This window comes from Panthera pardus, unplaced genomic scaffold, assembly GCF_024362965.1.
Source record: "Panthera pardus isolate Hobbes unplaced genomic scaffold, ASM2436296v1 HiC_scaffold_6, whole genome shotgun sequence".
NCBI classification, from domain to species: Eukaryota; Metazoa; Chordata; class Mammalia; order Carnivora; family Felidae; genus Panthera; species Panthera pardus.
Window position 1 is genome coordinate 22,980,851 of NW_026526991.1, and position 15,649 is coordinate 22,996,499.

Here is a 15,649-nt window from a genome sequence, read left to right on the forward strand (position 1 = left end):
GGAGAGGGAGAGGGAGAGAGAGAGAGAGAGAGAGAGAGAGAGAGAGAGAGAGAGAGGATCTTAAGCAGGCTCCACACTCAGTGCAGAGCCTGATGCAGGGCTTGATCCCATGACCCTGGGATCAAGACCTGAGCCGAAATCAAGAGTCAAACCCATAACTGACTGAGCCACCCAAGCACCCTGGTAAAAGAACTTTCTAAATTGTTACCTCTGTAGTCCCTGCATGGTTTTCTGACCTGGAATAACTTTATCTTTGAGTAGAGGAGTCACAGAGAAGGCCTGTGATGGTTAATTTTGTGTGTCAACTGGACTGGGCAAAAAGATGCCCAGAGAGCAGGTGAAATATAATTTTTTATGGGCCAAGAGCCTACAATGAATCCTCACTTTTCTTGTGAGCCTCACTTTTTCTGTGTGGATTCCTCTTTCCATTACCTAGCCCTGCCAGTTTCAGTCCCTTTAGCCACCTGGAGCTCCACTCATTGCTTCCTTAGCTCAGGGAGATTGCCCATCTCCATTTGCCCTCACTTTGTGTATTTCCCTCCTCTCAAAGAAGACAGCCCTGTGCTGTTTGCTGTTCGAAGTCTTGAAAAAGTTGGGACACCTGGGTGGCTCAGATGGTTAAGTGTCCAACTTCAGCTCAGGTCATGATCTCGCGGTGAGTTCAAGCCCTGTGTTAGGCTCTGTGCTGACCCTCTGTCTGCCCCTCCCCCACTCGTGCTCTGTCTCTCTAAAAAATAAACAAACATCAAAAAAGAATTTAAAAAAAAGTCTTAAAACAATTGCTTTATGTACTTTGTCCAGTGTTAGAATTGTCGTTAGCAGGAAGCAAATCTCTAATAGTTATTCTGTAATAACTGGAAGTGAAAGTATTTATCTAGATTATTTTGCTCTAAATCATACATGAATTATTTATTCCTGACAGTTTCAATACATTAAGACTTTGTCTAACATTACTGCTAGAACCTACCCAACCAAAAAGTGAATTTGATATGAAAAATAAATCCTCAGAACAATGAAAGATGCTGATTTCAAATTGTAAGTTTCAACTACTATAGAATGAGGGTGCCCTAATTTAAGAACAAAGAGAAGATAATCAGACAGTGTTTCTACTCAACAGGAGTTTCAGGCATAATTGTGAAATCAACCAACACCTCTAAAGTTTTAAATTAAAATCTCTAAATTTAAGCTATGACTTCACACATGTAGCAACATCCTTGTGATTCCATATAATATAAACCATTATGTTGAAAGTAAACATTGACTAAAAGCACTCTCTCCTCTCTCTCTCTCTGTGTGTATATATATATATATATATATGCATGTGTATATATATATATATATATGCGTATATATATATATATATATATACACACACATCTATCTATCTATCTATCTATCTATCATCTTCTATCATCTATCTTTCATCATCACCTACCTCTCTCTCCTTGTCTCTTTCTGTAACATTTATTGAGCAGTTGCTGTATGTTAAGTACATTATATACCACATCATGTTTAATCTTCACACACAAAAAAAAACCCCTATAAGGTTAAGTAAACTTTCCAAGAGTAGTAGTAATCTTGGGTAAGTCAAAGATCAAATCTAGACAGTTGATACTGTTGTTATAAGTGCTTCAAGTAATAAGGTGGATGCTTTTAGTGAATTCTGAACAAAAGTTTACAGCTTGTACAGTAGATTTTTGATGTTTGTTCTACCTTCTTGACAAGTTGTGTTTTGTGGATCCACTAGTAGGGGTACCCCCAAATAGAATCCACTAGATTTATTCTCACATTGTACAAAAATGACCTAAAATACAGATAAGGAAGGAAATTTTCCATTCACAGTTTATTGTTTGCTTGATTTTATAACATTCCCCCTCCAAATATGTCTTGCCTCCTAGGAGAATCTTTCATGACATATTATGTCATAAGAACATACTAACTCAAATACAAACATCTGGTCTTAAAATAATGTCTCATTTCTTATTTCTCTTCTTTTTGTATGCTTCTTCATCTTGCCTAGTCCCACGGTTGTATCTTGGTTCAACCTTATAACATACAACATCACTCACGTCCATACAAAACAAACAACATGCATATACTAAAATACATCGTACAATAACTTCTTTTTTCCATCAAAGTATCAATAATGATTGAACAGTATTTAGGGAGTTTTGTGCCAGTATTTTTCTAAAAAAAAAATACCAATTTATGGTTACTGGTGTATACTATAGCAAAAAAAATTGACCATTGCCTATGTAATCTGACTTAATGGTACTAAAGACTATTGGGTTCATTTTTAAGAAGTCTCCCACATTTTCAGCTTATGTTTTTTTCTGATTTATCACTTTCTTAGATATTCCTAGAATTCAACTGCAGGAAGAAAATAATGTTTGATGATGCCAGTAAAGTAAGCTAAGGAAATAGTATAAAACCAAGAATCACAAAGAAGAATGTAAAGATAGAAGTTGCTCTTGTTGCTGTCTTACATCTGCAAAGAAAGGACAATGCCTAGAACTATTTGCTGTTAATTTAGTAAATAATGTACAGTTTATAAAAATATAAATTGTAAACTGTATGATATATCTTTTCTCTTAAAACTCTCTTTGTGCAGAAGGAAGTTGGGGGTTGAGATCATGTCAGCTGTAACATTGTTGTTTTACTAGGTTTGTCTTGATTGGTTCTCTGGAACTCCATTAACCTGCTTTCCATCGAGAGCCAAAGACATTATCTGCTGTTGAACTTAAAAAGAATTTTGCTATTAGAGACTGTAAGAAGTAGAGGGTGTTTTTTTTTTTTTTTTTTTTTTTTTTTTTTTTTTTTTTTTTTTTTTTCTAATTGAACCTGTTAGAGGACTGGGACCAAGTCTTATATTGCTTTTCTTATTTCCCCACAGTTCTCAGAACTGGCCTCAGTACCCAATTAGTATTTAATAAATACCTGCCTATTGGCTGACTTTCAGATTTGGAAATGTAGACTACCGTGAGATCAACAGGGGATTATGCACAAGGAAGAAACAGCTCAAAAAAGAGAGTATCTCCTTGTTTTATTTTTTAGTAAGCTTTTTGTTTCAGAAGAAATTATTTTAACTTCAATCTGGGGTAATATGTAATTTTAATACATTTATAAGTAGTATAAAAGTATGACTTCACATAGCAAATTGTGTTAGTCATTTCATTTTAAATAACGTTTTACTCAAATTGAGGGTTGATGAAGGGAGGTAGGTGGGAGATGGACCAGATGGGTGATGGGTACTAAGGAGGATGCTTGTTGAGATGACCACTGGGTGTTATATGTAAGTGATGAATCACGGGTATCTACTCCAAAATGAATGTTATGCTGTATGTTAACTAAGTAAAATTTAAATTAAAAAAATAATGTTTTACTTGTCCTTGGCCTGGGAAAGTATCTAAATGCATTTAGGTGCTAGCCAAATTCATTTTATCTTGGTAGGTAAGATGCTTATTAGATATGTAGCCTTATAAATACAATAGATATCTCTTACAGTGAGAAGAATTTTTTCTCTATTAAAAACTAAATTCTCAAAGAAGTTTCTGTACATTTTCAATGAGGTTTGAATGTTCATCTCATATGTATTCTTAATATTCTTTTGGGGACCTTGATGTAGTACTGCAACGGGAATTTTTTTTCTTTCAAGGTACATTGAATTACAGAAAAAAAAATCAGTTGAGGGTAACATCATTAAAAGCCAACAGAGTATTATACTCATTAATTCCACAAGGATTGAAAAAGCATAAAAAGTTATATTATCAATTAACACAGAGAAGCTGGGGGAGGAAGGAATAAAGGCTTCCAGTCCCTGTCAGTGTTTTTTCACAAATGTCTACCCATAAAACTTCAATAGCAAGACAAAGTGATTCATTGTGGATCCTACTGTCAGCTATCCCAACTTGAACTTTGCATTGTAGACTAAATTATAAAAATAATATTTATCTATTATCACTTAAGTAGTACCTAAGTTTTGGGGTGCTTGGGTGGCTCGGTCGGTTAGGCGACTGACTTTGGCTCAGGTCATGATCTTGCAGTTCAGATTGTTGGTTCCAGCCCTGCATCAGGCTCCGCACTGACAGTGCAGAGTCTGCTTGGGATTCTCTCTCTCCCTCCCTCTCTCTCTCTGTCCTGACCCCACTCATGCTTTCTCTCTCTCTCAAAAATAAATAAACTTAAAAAAATATTTAAAAAAATAGTCTCCAAATTTTCAAATACAATTGATGTTGTGGGATAATGAACCATTTTTACACCATGAATTTGGGTATTTTCTGGCATCATTTCTTGTACCCCTGTAGAATAATTATACTCCAGTTTGAAAAACATGGTATTATGGGACACCTGGGTAGGTCAGTCGATTAAGCACCCGACTTTGGCTCAGGTCATGATCTCATGGTTCATGGGTTTGAGCCCCATGTCAGGGTCTGTGCTGACAGCTTGGAGCCTGGAGCCTGCTTCGGATTCTGTGTCTCCCTCTCTCTCTGCCCCTCCTCCACTCATGCTCTGTTTCTCTTTCTCTCAAAAATAAACACACATTAAAAAAAAAAAAAAGAAAAACATGGTATTGTAACACCTTACATAAATATTATTACAATGAACTTTCATTATTTTTTCACATTGTCTCCTCCTACATTTTGAGTTCCCTGAGGTCAGGGACTAGATCTCATTTTTCTCCATATTATCAGAGGCCAGTTTAGTGCATAGCAAACAATAGCATGTAATATTTGTTTGCCAAATTGAATTAAATTTGTGCATATTTTATACTTGGGCTTGTGAAAGTTTCATTCAGACTGTATCTTTGAAGAAAATGATAAACAATAACAACACTACTAGTTACATGATGTTTACCATTGTCATAAAACTCTAGTCTTACGTATTTACATTTGGATAGAATTTAACTTGCAGACATGGTGCTTTATTACCAGTGCCTCACTAGTGTGCTGTGATCTGGGATGAGTCACAGCATCTGGTTGCTGCTGTTACATAAATACGTAAAAGAATGTTTAAAAAGATTTTGCTTTGATTGGTCATTTTGGAAAATCCCTATCTTATTGTCATGTTAAATGTCATTCAGTTCTGCTCTAATTCTTCATTTTCATCTTTCTTTTGTGCAAATGCTAAGGATAGGAAGGTCATGGGGGTTTTTCCTCTGCGAAAGTAGGACCTGGATCAAAAATTCAGAGTACCCTTGTGTTAGAGGGATGGTCCACTATGCCCCTGTTTTTCGGATGCTGATCCAGAATATATTTAAGCACAAAGGACTGCACCATCTTGTACACAAATATTGACAAAGCAAGGAAGACAGAAAAACCAATCTTTTGCTTAATGAGTAACCAATCCTTCTAGGGACAATAAATACTCAAGGCAGTAAGATGTCTTTTTTAAAATTTTGACTTAGAAAAAAAAAGCCCCCAAGGATGCTTTGCTTCTATAGCTGTGGAGATGCTCATGGTCTTAGCCAGTCAGGACCAGGCACCATGTAAAGAGGGAGTGGACTCTTTGTGTAGCTCTGGAAAGCAAAGGATTGCCATAGGTGTCTATGATGGTGGGGAGTGCCAGCGTGGGCAGAGCTTCAGAGAATTAGAAACCACCAGTACTTATTAAAAACAAAAATAGAGAAATAGAATAGATTTTGGTGCTAGAAGCATATAAGCTCTAAACTGTACTTTATTATGGTAAAAAAAATTTCCCCTTCAAAGGCTAATTTTAGTTTTGAAGTATAGAGTGATTCTACATACATTGCCTTATGGAATGACTGTCAAATTCTTGAATGTGAAAAGGTAGACTGTAGATCTAGGGCTACTGTAATGGGTAATATTGCTACCTGTGGCCTGTAAGCAAGCTACAGACTCCTAGGGCTTAGGAGTATCTAAGCCTATCAAACAAAGTATCTAAAGTATCTAAACCTATCAAAGACAATACAGTAATTAATCCCACCCTTTGTTTTTTATTGTATTATCTTTGATCTTTAGAAGGTTTCTTCCACTTAACACAGTTCTCTCAATGCTGGATATTAGCTTTGCTTCTTCTGTTTTCAAACTCTAAATGACATTTTTAGAGAAAATATTTATTTCCATGGAACAGAGTTTGCTCACGTACCAAGTAAGATTTAAGTTTTTAGAAATTTGCGGTTGAGGTCACAGTTCCTTAAAAGGGCTATAGAATGCACTTCTTGATCGACAATTTTTGTTCTTTGCGAAAACAAGGGCTGCTTTATCCAGGCTATATTTGAAAATTAAATTTCTAAACCTGAACCTCCCCCTTATCCCCCAAATCACTTTCTTTTGTGTTATAGTTGATCTCATTGTTTATGATTCCTCAAACCCTTCCAAGGATTTTAAGAACACTAGTTCTCTGAATTTAAATACAGTCTACTTGAAATACTTAGAGTGGTTTCCATTTTCTTACATAAATGCCAACTGATATAGAGCATGCGAGCATAATATAGCAGGATACAGAAAGAGGAGGCTAGGCATCTCAGACAGACTAGGGCTGCTGTGTTTATCTTCAATCAGATGGGGACAAGTTAAAACTATGTGTGCAAGACATTTGATATGGGCACACATACAGCTAACCAAGAACAACATTCTTAAGTGAACAATTGCTAATTTAAATCTATAGACCTAGATAACATTAGTCTTTCATTTTTGCCCTGCAGAATAATTGAAATCAAGCTTTGTCCTGGTGGATTCTTTAGCCTTGCATGAGGGACAGGCAACATCCATTGTTCATAGGCTTTTTTAGTAGTTGTTTCGTTGGAGCTGGGTGGTTTGGAGCATGTGTTTCTTAAAGGGGCAGAGTGCAAGGCTAGTCAAGTTGGTTCACCAAACTTGAGTAGACAGAATTGGCTGGTGGGATGCCCACTTCTATCATACCATGCTTATTCTTCCAGAAGTTGTTCATTTGGCTAAAGAGGATGACCTTCAATTGTATAAATAGGAACTATTTTTTTAAAGTTTATTTCTTTATTTTGAGAGAGAGAGAGATAGAGCATGGGCAGGGGAGGGGCAGAGAGAGAGGGGAAAGAGAGAATCCGCAGCAGGCTCCGTGCTGTCAGTGCAGAGCCCAATGCAGGACTCACTCATGGACCATGAGTCTGAGCTGAAATCAAGAGTCAGACCCTTCACTGACTGAGCCACCCGGGCACCCCAAGAACTTTTTTAAAAAATCAAGAGTACACTAGTAGCTATGGCAAAATAAATTATTTTATTTATATATTTACATTTCCATCCCTCACCACACAAATGTAAACTTCTCAATAGCAAGGTCCTTAAATGTCTTACTTTATCTTTAGTAAATAATACGCTTTTACCTATTCAAATCATTCAATGACTAAATATTGAATAGGTACAGTGACCAAGACATTAGACTAGGCCCTGGGGTTATAGCAGTGGAAAAACTTGGCTTCAGAGTTTCGTTGGTAGTAATAGGGAAAAAAAATATCATTAGCAAGACAACTTTCCTATAGTTGGGCTTTGAAAATTAAAAAAAAAGTCACATCTTTTTATTGTGTACAATGTGTAATAACACTGTTGGAGACTGATAGGGTGCCAAATATGGCTTTTATTTTACCTGTTAAAGCAGATTTATAGAGAGCTCATAGAGGCTCAACAGCTAAACATTTTGATTTTAGTCTAATTGGAAAAGAGAATTTAATTTTACTGACAATTACAGGGGAATAAAGAGTGCACTTAAGTTGAAATTAAAAAGTAAAATAGTAAACTAGTTAAGTTTATTGTAATATTGTTGCTTTCCCCTGATAATTTGCATTGCATGATCATGTTCATGATCTCATAGAATACATTAAATTCTATGGTTTATTATAATAAGAATATTTTACTGTGTAACTTGATAAATAGACAGATGTAAAAGAACACTTTGCGTGCGTGTGTGTGTGTGTGTGTGTGTGTGTGTGTGAAAAGATTGAGCTCTTTACCTTGGAAAGGATTTGAAAATTGGGTCACCTTATCCATTTTCTTCATATTGATGGAATACAGGTCACTGAAGTCTAGCTTTGTTTAGCTCTTCTTGCTCCATTTTGACAAAGTGATAAAGAACCTAATTACTAAACTACTCAGCTAACAAAGATGGGGGAATCACCTTCTCAAAAATGGAAAAGCACCTTTTCAAGTATATTAAGGGCCCATCCATTTCAGACTTGAAATTTATCCCACTTAGAGCCTGGATGAGGAGATATGTGTTGAGGGGGGCATAGCTCCTAATTAGCTCCCCAGCCTGGGTGTTGGAGGGTGGAGACCTCTGCACTTGGTTTCCCATTTCTTGGAAAAATGCTCAGTGAGAGCAGGGATAATGTCTCTGAAGCATTAATTATATATTTACTGAATAAATGAAGGAAGCTTGATAGCAGCATGCAAAGTAGGGATCCTGATTGTTCTGAACCTATCATTCTATCTGCCTATACCTGGATTTTTGTGTGTGATCTAGTATAACAGGGTCAACTTACTTCTGTCAGCCTCAATTTCCCCATCTGTAAATTGAAAATTCTAGCATTCTTCTATTGCCAAGAAGAAATAAAAATTCTTAGTAAGAATGACCTAACATTTTTGCCTTTGTAAATACGGTTAATTCACTATTACCCAGATTCCCTTAGTAAACAAATGCTGAATACATTTAATTAATACATCTTGATTACTAGAAGAAGATTCTACTTTCTGTGCCCCCCCCCCCCCCCGCCCTTGTCCCTGGTGACTTTCCGTAGTGGCTTTCTCAGTGGCTCTTCCTTCCCTGGCTCTTTAAAACTTAGTGTTCTTTAGATTTTCCTTCTTTTCTTATGCTATATGCTCTCCTTGGTTGATCTCGTAGACTTTTCTAGGCCTAAGTCTTGACCATGTCCAAATCTACATTTACAGTTCAGTCTCATGCCTCTTACCCTGAATCCTACACTGATATATTCAGCCGCCTACTCTGTTACCACTTAGATGTCTATGGCAGAGACAGGCTAGTTGCTCATCCAACCAGGTTCCTCTTCCTGGCCACACAGTTAGACTATAGCTGCTAACTTCTTCTGCATTCAGTTGGAGATTACATGAATGAGCACTAGCCCATGGACTGATGTGAGTGAAAATGATAGGCACCAATTCCATACATCTCTCTTCTGTCTTCATGGCTGGAAGCAAAGTTCTCCCAGATGGCAGTATTATCATATGGGAGAAGCCTGGATTCCTGAGTCACTCCTTGAAGGAGAGCTTCCCAAGAGAGCTACCCAAACTGCCTTGAGCTGTAATATGAGCCAGGAATAAAAGTTTGTTAAGCCACTGAAATTTGGGGGGTTATTTGTTGCCACAGTAGAGCTTGACCTTTCTTTATTAATATTGTGTCCCCTAGGCACCACGAGCTCCGCAGGTAGTCTACTTTCCACCTCAGTTGGTGGTATCATCCTCTTGTTAGCCACCCAATTCACAGCCCCCTAGTCCTCAGCCAAATCCAATTACTAACCAACTCCTGTGGATTTTAACTTCCTTATTTTTTTTCTTGGAATTATCTATCTTTTTTTAAAAACCATTATTCTGGTCTAGGCTCTTACTATTTCTTACCCGCTTGTTGATTTGAATGAAGTTAAAACAAACCAGGAGGTATCCTATTAGAATAGTCAGTCATTATTAAAAGGCCTTCCCAGCAGGGAACACGAGAGAATGTGGTGACAACGTAACGATACAGTTGATGTCTGGAAATAAGTAAATCTCCAGATCACTGATGAAGGAAGTGGGGACCTCCCCGGCCTTTGCTCTGCGCTGATGATGCCTGAATACAAAATAAAAAAAAGGACCCCCTGCAGTGCACAGATGGACAAGTGAGGCTTAATGCAATTAACCATGGACACCTGGATACTTCCTACCTACTGTCTTCCACTTTATCTTTTCATCCACTCACACATGCTTTTGATAAAGGGTCACAATGCCAGCTGCTTACTGAGTGCAGATCAAAGCTGGAGCGATAGTCTGGCAGGGGTCTTCTTGCTAAGCTTAACCTTACCTGGGAGAGTCAGTTAGCTCAAAACACTTCTAATCACCTGTGATCCCTCCTTACGTCTCCTGCAGAGCGTGGGACTGTAGTTGACAGCTCCCACGCTCCCCTGTCCATTTAGTGATGCTCCCTTTATAAAAGCAGCTCTTGGTTTTATCAACCTATATTCCCTCTACCACGAAAAGGAAGCCCCACTTTGATCACACTCCTCTTGCTTAGAGGCCCCTCCTGTGCCATGGTCCTTCATTTTCTTCATTTCTGTGGCAGCTCTCTCTCCTCCAAACCTCAGCACACATTTCCATTGTATATTTTAAAAAAGAAAATTAAAATAATCCCATGTTTAAAGAAATGGGGTTTGCCTTTAAATAATTTTTCAGCAGTCCATAGCTTTGTTTTTTCATGTAGAATAAAAAGATCCTATTGAAGCTTGAAATGGCTTCAAGGAACATAGAAGTGATTTTGAGGTCCGGATGGACATCTTTATGCTGGGTTTTATAGGAAAGCTTGTGATTATTAGAGGCTTACGCCAAAATGGAGTGACTAAATTTTCCCTGCCCTCCTCACTCAAATGTCTGGGGGGACACTTCTGCACATAGAACTGATTCCCGTATAAATAAGTACAGCATTGGCCACACTAGTCATTCTTACTACTGATTCTTCTTCTGGACCCTCTTCCTCCCTTCTTGTTTCCTAACTTGAACCTAGACCTTAGCCTGTTTCTGTTTCAGGCCTGCTGTTCTGTTACGTTGTCTTCTTCCTCCCTCTGTAGCTAAACTGGTCACATGCAATGTCATCTATGCTTCCAGGGGAATGATGGCCATTCTGTAGCCCCTTCTAAGAGTATTTGCTTTTATTAAAAAAAAAAAATTTTAACGCTTATTTTTGAGAGACAGGAAGAGACAGTGTGAGCAGGGGAGGGGCAGAGAAAGAGGGAGACACAGAATCTGAAGCAGGTTCCAGGCTCTCAGCTGTCAGCACACAGCTGGATGTGGGGCTCAAACTCACAAACTGCGAGATCATGACCTAAGCCGAAGCCGGATGCTTAACCAACTAAGCCACCCAGGTGCCCCTAAGAGTATTTGCTTTTAAAGCACTATTACCAACTGTAAAATGAAAGATTGTACTCCCATTAGAGAAATTTAAGGTGAAATGAGTATCGAGGGATTGAGGATATTTTTAAGAAGAATATTTTCCCTGAAATCCTTTCGTAACCTGCACCTCTATGCAGGTGGATCTTCTCCATCTAGCGTGTTGCTGGGTCCATTAGCATCTCATTATCTGCCATAGGGAAGTAGATACTGTGCTAGCTTTCATCCTGTCAATAGTCCCTATATGTAAAAAGAACAAAGACTTATAAAAAAAGGGAGGACAGAAACGATTTCTCTGTTTTCTTCTTTTCTACCATGCATACTGCCAAGTAACTTCCTACCTCCATCCTTTGTACATGCCATTTCCCGTGTCAGGAATTCGTCTCTTCTTACCTTCCTACTCATCTTTCAAGTGGTACTCCCCCAATGTGGCTCTCCCTGGTTCCTCCAGCTGGAATAACTTTTCTTTGTTTCTATCTTGAGCAAAACACTTAGCCACACTTTGCATTTTTGTAGTCTATAGCACACTGAGGCACAACAAAGGCTTGGCACTTTGCAAAATTCAGTGCTGTGGGCTACTTGTTTGGTTTTACAAGCTCTGAGCATTAAAATCTTGATCACTGCTGTTGGGTGGGGTCCACCCAGTTTAAATTTCTGCATATGTGACAATATCTAAAACGGGCTCTTTATCTTAGGACTTTATGAAGGTAATAAAAGTGTGCATCAAGTTATTTTTGAAATAATACGGGGGTATAAATAAGTAAATAATAACTGAGCCCATGCTATGCAATGACAGCTATGTAGAGTTAGCAAGCAAAATTATTTATAAATAAGGAATTATACATTATATATAGGGAGATTCTGATGTTGGCCAATTTTCTATTCACTAAGGGATTGAAAAACTGCTCAGTAGTGTGGCCAACAGAAAGGTTTCTGTTCCATGCTGAATATTTTTTTTTTCCTTTTTGTATCATCCAAGTTCTATGTGCTCTAGGATTCTTTCTGTGAATTTCTTGTTTTGATCCCTCATCTTCACTAAAATGTTCTTTTCTTCTATCAGAGCCCTTAATGCTATTTGCAGAAAATCTGTAGTCCTTGATTTTTTCATTTGCTCTTATATTCTGCAAAATTACCCTACTTTCCCCTTCCTGTCCTTAGCTTTTCTGCAGAAACGTGAAGTCCCCACTCCACACCCTTGTATTGTTAGACTAGCTTCTTGACTGGGACCTAAGCTGAAATCAGATTCTCTCTTGGGGCACTGACATGGTATCTGAGACACCCCCACTTTTTCTCATCATTCCTCAAGGAGCTACGAGGCGCAGCATCCAGGGGCATTGATGCTTAGGTTCGCCATCCTCTATCTCCTGTGAAGCCATTCTCATGATGGTATTTGTGTCTGTGTCTTATCTTCTCTACTAGACAGTAACCTCTTGAAGATGTCAACAGTATCTTATTCAATTTGTACCCTCCAGGGTTCCTAACAGTCTTGCATAGGGCAGATGCCCATGAAATGTTTAATGGATTGAACTACATTAGCTATTACTCTAAGTGCCCAAAAAGGGGTACTAGAGCTCTGAAGAGCCTTAATTCACCTCATGGGGTTACATGAAGCTCTGTCAGACCTAGTTTATACACCCCAGCTCTCGATGGGTAAAGTCAATGCCAATTAATGAGCTTCTGCATTGGAGAGAAAGCACATTTCCACCTAAAGGCTGATCAGTTTCTTTTCTGCAGTATATCTCAGTGATCATAAAGCAAGAAGACCCCTGGGACTCTATTCTATTTAGGCAAAGGCAGGTGTGCTGGGAAGCTTTATATTTACACACAAACAGAGAAAGCGGGGCTTATTTTTGCAATTACTTGTGAAGCTTGCCCATGTTTTCCAGCATGTAAATTAGGACTTGAAGGAAAACATCTAATTGCATTTCGCTCTAACTAATTGCCAACTCAAAATTTTAGATTAGTGTGCACACCATACTTAATTTTTTTGTTGTTGTTATTAATAACACATTTAGCTTGGTAGGATGAAAAATAACGAGACAGTACTGAAAAGACTTGAGGGCTGGCCCATTAAGGAAATGCTTTGGGTAGGGTGGTAAGGAAACTTTGAGGCAAAGTCATGGCTAAAATTCCGGACAAAGATTGCCTGGGTATTATACTCCTCTGTTGGTTCGCTGGTAAAGGTTAGATGGAGAAGAAAAAACCAGAGGTGGCATTTAGAGTCATTGCATGTGTTTTGCCACAAGGAGGGGCCATGGTTACAACCATGGAAGTGTCCTTGACTTGTATTATACCAGTAGCCTTTCCTGCATGAAAAACAAAACCTACTTAAAAGAGCTTTTTTTTTTTTTTAAAAATATGCTGCACATCCAGAAAGAATGGTACGGTCTTTTGTGAGTAATATAAACATACTGTGATATCCTTACATTATTAAATGAACATTACAAAGCATGACAGAATCACAGCCACACAAAAAAATAAGGACAAGCTAGTGTTGACTGGAAATAAAAAGGGAGAGGCTTTTTCACATGTTGTCATGAAAAGGTAACTGGAGACCTCAGAATTCTCCTGTTTTCTCAGCAAGAGTTATTCTCCAAAGGACACAATGAACTTTTTGTCCTTCTAAACACAGAAGTCAAAAAATGTATCCTTGGAGCTCAATTTAGCAACAGCGGGTTTGTGAATCTATTAACCATCCGGGAGAATTTATTCGGAGGGGGTTAGTTCTGAGTTTCTAAATGAAGGGTCAGAAGTCAGATTGGATGGACCTTGGAAAAACATATGAACTAAATAATGTGATCTCATCATAGCATCCCTCTGCCTTCATCATCTGCCATTCTTTAGTGGATACATGTCTGTGCCAGACAGGGTGCTCGACGCAGCAGCTGTCCCAGAGACAACGCTCAGTAAGATACCTACTGTTGCTTAGTTTCTAGACAGGTGGAGGGCAAAGATTCAAAAATCAGAGACATAAGTAAATATATACTTATAAATTATGTTAACGTACCACGAAGGAAAAGCGCAGGAATTGATTAAGACCACAAACTTTGCATCTCATTGAAATAAAGAAAGCTTGGCAAAGCCTCTCTGAAGAAATGACATTTAAGCTGAGACCTATATAGGATGAGGAGGATTTAACCAAAGCAAGGGGAATAGATATTTCCAGACAGATGGAAGGACAGGTGTGAAGGCCCTGCAGGGACTAAAAGACAGCACTTCCTGTTGGAGCTTGGTGACTGAGGGGGAGAGTGGCTTGAAACGCGGCTGGAAGATTGGCAGAGGCAGAACCACATAGGGCCCTGTAGACCATGGTAGGGAGTTTCTGCAAGCAACAGAAAGCTGCTGAAGGGTAGAAGTGATGAAAATCAATTTATAGAGATCTCCGTGTAGAGAGAGGATGGGAGAAAGGCAAGGATAAATGCCAGGAGACCAGTTGGGAGGGAATTTCCGTGGGGATGGGGAATGCGTTGCTCATTTGCCTATTTGTTCTGAAATCTGTTCTTTATCCTTCCCGTGCAAAACAAAGTATATTTCCGAAACTCTCTGGCCAATTTGCTTTTGGGCGGGCTGAACCAACGTGAGGCAGTGGAGCGAGACTGCAGAGCTGGATGAAAGGAGAAGCCAGGATATTTCCTCTTGTCTCTCCCTGCTTTGTGGGGCATCCCTAGCAATGTTGGTCCTTTTAGGTATCAGCTGCTCCTGGACAGCCCCGTTGGACAGACCCACTGGATGGTCCCATTGTCTCTGGACCTGGATCCTTCAGGGCACTTTTCTCCATGGTTCCTCTTTCTACCTGGCTTCCCAAGTTCTTACACTTCAGCGGTACCGTCTCTTCCTCAGTCCCTTCAGTCTTGGCGGTAATAGTGACTCCCTGCTACTGCTAATCTCTGGGTTGTATCACCATTCTCTGGCTTTTTGAGCACCTTTATGACTAGCCCTCTACATTAAAATACCTCGAATCAGAGCTTGGACTTTGTTTTCCTGACTGGTCCTGACTGATGCAATGAGCAACAATGGTAGCTTCGACCCTGGGTCATAGCAGTTGGAGGATGAGTACCTATATGGATTTGAGATAGCTTCTTGAATTCTGGGTGAACTGAGTGAAGACAGGGGAGGAATTCGATAGATCTGCAAGAGTCGAGTTTCCCAGCACCCTGAGAAGGATTAGTTAATCTCTAGCTAAATTTAGCTGGCATAGACTTGACTGAGGAAAACAAATGACCATTGGATCACCTCCTACACATTATGGATATGCCCTGAAGCCCTCATTAGTGGTCATGAAGCGGTCAACAATTGGATCCAAGCTAATATCACTCCACCCACAGACTCCCACCTTCACATTCTAATTTCTATAGCTGAGGTCTGGATAACTTTCCTGGGACCACAGAACCATGTCTGACTATAGTCTATGCAAGACTGTTTTCCTTAAAACAAAGAAGGGATAGTTTCATTTTGTTAAGAAATGATTCCCCCAATTATTTTTTAGCTTTTCTTTCCTTTTTCTTAGAAGATCGATAGCCTTTCTTGTTTCTTTTCCTTTTTCAAAAAAAGCTGTTCTAGCAGCTTCTCTA

General features: G+C 38.9%; 1 long non-coding RNA gene across 1 annotated transcript in view; it reads right to left on the reverse strand.

Annotated features, from left to right (window-relative positions):
- LOC109265380 (uncharacterized) overlaps nucleotides 1-15,649 on the reverse strand; it is a 54,483-nt gene that overhangs the window by 951 nt on the left and 37,883 nt on the right. The gene's annotated exons all lie outside the window — the stretch shown is intronic.